The sequence below is a fragment of the Orycteropus afer genome, unplaced genomic scaffold (genome assembly GCF_000298275.1).
Source record: "Orycteropus afer afer isolate SDZICR_OR568_19922 unplaced genomic scaffold, OryAfe1.0 scaffold00474, whole genome shotgun sequence".
Classification (NCBI taxonomy): Eukaryota; Metazoa; Chordata; class Mammalia; order Tubulidentata; family Orycteropodidae; genus Orycteropus; species Orycteropus afer.
Genome location: NW_006922061.1, coordinates 2171737 through 2178809, shown reverse-complemented (window position 1 = coordinate 2178809; position 7073 = coordinate 2171737).

Here is a 7073-nt window from a genome sequence, read left to right as displayed (position 1 = left end):
GAGAAAAGATTGAAATTGTCAAAGATTTCATTTTACTTGGATCCACAATCAATACCGATGGAAGGAGCAGTCAAGAAATCAGAAGTCTTATTGCATTGGGCAAATCCGCAGCAAATGACCACTTCAAAATGTTGAAGAGCAAAGATGTCGCTTTGAAGACCTAGGTGTGCCTGACCCAAGCCAAGGTATTTTTGATTGCCTCATATGCATGTGAATGCTCGACAATGAGTAAGAAAGACTGAAGAAGAGTTGATATCTTTTAACTGTGGTGTTGGCAAGAATATTTAAAATACCATGGACTGCCAGAAGAACTACCAAATCTATCCTGGAAGAAGTGCAGCTGGAATGCTCCTTGGAACTGAGAATGGCCAGACTTTATCTCATTTATTTCAATCACATTATCAGAAGGAACTATTCCTTAATATTCCCTTCTCCATAATATCCTGAAGAAGGATATTATACTTGGTAAAGTAGTGGGTCAGTGAAAAAGGAGAAGACCCTCAATGAGTTGGGCAGACACAGTGGCTGCAAGGAAGGGTAGGCTTAAGTATAGCAAAGACTGTGAGGATGATGCTCACCAGGCAGTGTTTTGTTCTGTTGTATATAGGGTTATATGAGTTTGAGCCAATCTGGTGACACCTAACAACAAAAACAACATATATATTTTAGATATAGCATCCTTATTGAATATATAGTTTTCCATACTTTTGTTTTGTTCTTATATTTAGATCTCTGATCCATTTTGAGTAAGTTTTTGTGTATTTCATTCTTTTTATAGTGGAAATTCATGTGTACAGGCAGCATTTATTAAAGAGCTATTCTTTCCCCCATTAAATAAAGTGAGTTCACTTGTTGAAAATCAATTGGCCATAGATGTATGGGTTTATTTCTTGACTCTCAATTATATTTCTCAATTATATTACATTATTCTATAGGTCTATTGAGGAAGACTGTGCAATCTGAATATTCCATAGAGATACTGCCTCACAAGCAGAAGGAGGGGTCGCTATAAGTTGGGACCAACTCAACAGCAGTAAGTTTGTTTTGTTAATATGTCTATCATACCAATACAAAACTGTTTTGATTACTTTAGCTGTGTAATATATTTTGAAATGAGGAAGTGAGAGTTCTTTTACTAATGTTCTTTTTCTTCAAGCCTGCTATTCATGATTACTTGATCATGACATATAATCTTTTAAACATACATTTGGACTCATTCAGCTAATATTTTGTTAAGCATCTTTACATTTATATTCATTGGGAATATTGGTCTCTTGTTTTCTTTTCTTGTGCAGTCTTTGTTTTGCTTTGGTATCAGAGAAATGCTAGCCTTATAGAGTGAATCAGGAAATGTTCTCTTGTATTTTGGAAAAAGTTTAAAAATAATTGGGGTTATTTCTTCTACAAACTTCTAGTAGAATTCTTCAGTGAAGCCATCTAGTCTAGGCTACAATACTTCTTTGTTTGGATATTTTTGATTACGAATTAGGTCTCTAGATAAATTTGTCCATTTCATCTAAGTCATTTTATTTCTTGTCATATAATTATATATATGATTCTCTATGATCTTTTTATTTCAGTATGTCAATTGTAATATGTCTTCCTTCATTGCTAAAATTAGAGATTTGCATCTTCTCCCTTTTTTTTATTTTTTATCTAATTAGAAGTCTCGATATTATTGATCTGTTTTTAAAAAATCTGGTTTTATTTATTTATGTATTGTATTGTTTTCTATATTTCACATTTTGCTACTCTTGTCTTTGTTATTTTCCTGCTTCTTGTAGCTTTGGGCTTTACTTGCTATTATTTTTCTCCTTCTTCAAGTAATACAATTAGGTTATTAATTTTAGATTTTCTTCTGTTTTAATATAGATAGTTAGCACTATAATTTCCCCTCCAAGCACTGTGTCTCATAAGTTTTGATATATTGTCCTTAAAATATAAAGGAAAGTTTAAATATTAATACAATTAGGTATCAAGACATAGAAATTTATGGCACCTATGGTATTGACTCAGAGATAGATAGATGAATTGAACAAAATACAGAGTTCAAAAACTTATCAATAGAATTATAGACACTTATGACAGTAGCAGTATGGCAGTTGTTGTTGATGTTATGTGCCATCGAGTTGGACCCGATTCACAGCGACTCCTCCTTGGGTTTCTGAGGCAGTATCACTGCAGAAGTAGATTGCCCAATCTTCCTTCCAAGGAGTACTAGGTGGGTTTGAATCACCAGCCTTCTGGTTAGCAGTCAAGTGCCTTAGGTACTACGCTACCAGAGCTCTCATTTTTAATATAGGTGTGAATTTTTTCTGAATTTTTCTCTGAACACTGTTGTCACTGCACATCATAAATTTTTTAATGGTGTTATTAAAAAAGAAGAAGAAGAGAAAAGGTGCAATATTCATGTAATTAGATATCAAAATTAATGAATTTATAGCAGTTATGATATTAGTACAGAGAGATAAAATCAAGTCAACAAAACCGACTTCCAACACTGAGCAATACAATCATGGGTACTTGATTTATAACAAATGTGCTAATGCACTCATGTGGGGACAGGACTTTATTAATTAAACAGTGTTGGAATAATCTGATTTTCCTGTGGGAGAAATTAATCCTAGCTTCTATCTCATGTCATGGCCATCAGAAAACCCATAATAGTATATTTAAATATGAAAAACACATTGATAAAGTATAGGAAGGATCATTGAAGTAGAAGAAAAGACTCTTGAGGTAACACAATTTGATGCAAAAATAATAATAAAAAAAAGAGTAAAGAAAAATTATATAAGGCTAAGGGATATGTGGGATACCATCAAGAGAAATAATGCATGCATTATTGGAGTGGCAGAGCAAACAAGAGAGAGAAAAAAAAAAAGTAAATTTTGAAGAATTAATGACAGAAAAGTTCCCATATATCACAAAAGATGAGAAATTATACATCTAAGAAGCAAAATGAAGAACGTATAAGGTAAAGCTCAAGAGAACCATACTGAGATGTATCATAATCATACTTTCTAAAACAAAAGACAAAGGAAAAATTATGAGAGCAGCATGGCAAAGCAAAACATTACATACAAGGGGAACATGTTAAGATTAGCTTCCAATTTTGCATCAGAAATTTTGTAAGAATGAACTCAATGATGTGGCATTGTCAAACTCCCTGGGGAGGGGGGACTTTAAACCAAAGATAATGTGCCTAGCATGTTTGTCATTCAAATATGCAGACAACATTAAAACATTTCTTGATAAACAAAATTTAAAAGAATTTGTAACTCCCAGACTGTCCCTACACTACTAAATGGAGTTTTTCAGAAAAAAAAAAATGGTACCAGGCAACAATATAATGTGATACATAAAGCAGGGGTCCCTTAAAATGACAGCAATTGCAGTACAAAAATTAAACCTATGATAGTTCTGACTGGGAAATGCAGTGGTCAGGTACTCCACACTCTAAAATGACAAAATTAAAGGAAAGGAAAAAAAGAGAAAGAATAACAACTGGCTGTTATAATAGTGTTGTCGTTGTTAAGTGCTGTCGAGTTGTCTCCGACTCATAGCAACCCTATGTACAGCAGAACGAAGCATTGTCCAGTCCTCTGCCAGCCCCAATATTTTTGCTATACCTCAGTCCATCGTTGTAGTCACTGTGTCAATCCATCTTGTTGAGGGTCTTCCCCTTTTTTGTTGACTCTCCACTTTACAAAGCATGATATCCTTCTCCAAGGAATGGTCCCGTCTGAAGACATGACCAAAGTATGTGAGACAAAGTCTGGCCCATCTCACTTCTCAGGAGCATTCCAAGGCTGCACTTCTTCCAGAGAGATTTATTAGTTCTTTTAGCAGTCCATGATACTTTCAGTATTCTTCACCAACACCACAACTCAAAACCATCTGCTTTTTGGTCTTTCTTATTCTTTCTTATTCATTGTCCAGCTCCAAAATGCATATGAGGTGATTGAAAATGCCATTACTGTTTCAGGCACACCTTAGTCTTCAAGGATATATCTTTGCTCTTCAGCATTTGAAAGAGGTCATTTGCAGCAGATTTGCCCAATGTAATATGTCATCTGATGTCTTGACTGTTGCTTCCATTGGCATCGATTGAAATATGAAATCTTTGACAACTTCAATCTTTTTTTCATTTATTGTGATGCTGCTTGTTGGTACAGTTGTGAAGATTCTTGTTTTCTTTATATTTAGGTGTAATTCATACCGCAGACTATAGTCTTCAATTTTTATCAGCAAGTGCTTCTACTAGTCTTCAACTTTCAGCAAGCAAAGTTGTGTCATCAGCATATTACAAGTTGTTAATGATTCTTCCTCCAATCTTAATGCCACATTCTTCTTCACATAGTCTAGCTTCTTGGATTATTTGCTCAGCATACAGATTGAATAAGTATGGTGGAAGGATATAACCCTGACACACTCCCTTCCTGATTTTAAAGCATGCAGTGTCCCCCAGTTCTGTTCAAATGACAGCCTCCTGGCTATGTATATGTTCCTCTTGAGTACAATTTAGTGTTCTGGAATTTCCATTCTTCTCAAGGTTATCCACGATTTATTGTGATCCACAAAATAGAATGCTTTTGCATAGTCATAGTTTACACAAGTAAACTTCTTTATGGTATTCTTTACTTTCAGACAACATCCACCTGACATCAGCAATGATATCTCTAATTCCACACCTCTTCTGAATCCAGCTTGCATTTGTGGGAGTTCTCTTTCAACACACTACTGAAACAGTTTTTGAATTATCTTTAGTAAGTTTTTACTTGTGTGCGATATTAATGATATTGTTTGACAATTTCCATATTCTGAGGGATCACCTTTCTTAAGAATGGGTACTAATACAGATCTTTTACAGTCAGTTGGCCAAGTAGCTGTCTTTCAAATATCTTGCCATAGCTAAGTGAGTGCCTCCAATGTGGCATCTTTGTTGAAATATCTCAGTGGGTATTCCATCAATTCCTGGAGGCTTGCTTATTATCACTTTCCTCAGTGCAGCTTTGACTTCTTCCTTCTTGATCATATGCCACCTCCTGAAATGTATGAATATTAATCAATTCTTTTCAGTACTGTGACCCTGTGTACTCTTTCTATATTCTTTTGGTGTTTCCTGTATTATTCAATATATTGCCCCAAAAATCTTTCAGTATTGCAACTCAAAGCTTAATTTGTTTTCCTCAGTTCTTTCAGCTTGAGAAATACTGAGCATGTTCTTCCCCTTTGTCTTTCCAACCCCATGTCTTTGCACATTTCATTATAATAATTGACCTTGTCTTCTTGAGCTGCTCTTTGAAATCTTCTGTTCAGCTCTTTATCTTGTCATTTCTTCCATTTTCTACTCTTCATTCAAAGGCAAGTTTCAGAGTCTTCTGACATCCATCTTGGTCTTTTCTTCTTTTCTTGTCTTTTTAATGACCTTTTGCTTTCTTCATGGATGACATTCTTGATGTCATCCCACACTTCCTCTGGTTTTTGGTCATTGGTGTTCAATGGATCAAATTTATATTTTAGATGGTCTCTAAATTCAGGAAACATATATTCAAAGTCATATTTTGGCCCTCATGAACTTGTTTTAATTGTCTTCAACTTCAATTTGAACTTGCATATGAGCAGTGATGGTCTGTTCCACAGTCAATTCCTGGTCTTGTTTTGGCTGAAGATACTGAGCTTTTCTATCACCTCTTGCCAAAGATGTAGTCAATCTGATTTCTGTATATTCTACCTGGCAAAGTCCATGTGTACAGCCTCAATGTGTGTTGTTGAAAAAAGGTATTTGCAATGCATAAGTCATTGGTCTTGCTAAATTCTATCATGCAATTTCCAGCATTATTCCTGTCACTAAGGCCATATTTTCCAACTTGTTTGTTGCCAACTTTTGTATTCCATTCACCAGTGATAATCAGCACATTTTGATTGCATGTTCAGTCAATTTCAGACTGCATGATTTGGTAAAAATCTCCAATTTCCTTATCTTTGGGTTTGGTGGTTGGTGCATAGATTTGAATATTAGTATTAACTGGTCTTCCTTGTAGGCATATGGATATTTTCCTATCACTGACAGTACTGTACTTCACCACAGATCTTGAAACATTCTTTGTGATGATGAATTCCAGGCCATTTGTCTTCAATTTTTCATTCCCAGCATAGTAAATTGTATTGCTGTCTGATTCAAAATAGCCAAAATTAGTGCATTTCAGCTCAATAATGCCTAGGATATCAATCTTTATGTTTTCCATTTCATTTTTAACAGCTTCCAATTTTCCTAGATTCATACTTCATACATTCCATATTCTGATTATTAATGCATCTTTGCAGCCATTTCTTCTCAGTTCGATTTGTGCCACATCAGCAAATGAAGGGCCCAAAAGTTCTACTTTATCCATATCAGTAAGGTTGGCTCTACTCTGAAGAGGAAGCTCTTTCCCAGTCATATTTTGGATGTCTTCTGACCTGAGGTCCTCATCCTCTGGCACTGTATCTGACAATGTTTTAGGGCTATTGATAAAGTTGTGCACTAATATATCAAAGAGTGTTTCGCTGCCATTCATAAAGTTTTCATTGGCCATTCTTTGAGAAGTGGATGGCCTCTTCCTTCTTCTCAGTATGGAAGCTCTGCTGAAACCTGTCTACTATGACCAAGCCTGCTGACATTTGAAACACCAGTGGTACAGCCTCCAGCCTCAGAGCAACATGCAAGCAACCACAGTATGACAAACTGATGGACAAGTTTAGGTGTTCAAGCCATGCTGCTCACTTCCTGGCCTTCTCCGTTACTGTCTGGATGTTCACCCACTTTCTGCTTCCTGCCTTGGGTTCTCCCCTTACCTGTTCTGCTTCTCTGGGCCCACTCCCATTATAACAATAAGACAAATTAAATTAAGATTGCAGAAACTAAAATATACAAAGATACAATTGATGATAACATCCAAATAAAAAGAACAATATTAGGGTAGCTATAGAGTTTTGTATATGTTAAGAATTCAAATTCATATCAAGATAAAGCAATTACTTCTAATTGCAAAATATTAAATGTAAACCTAATGGTGACCACACACACA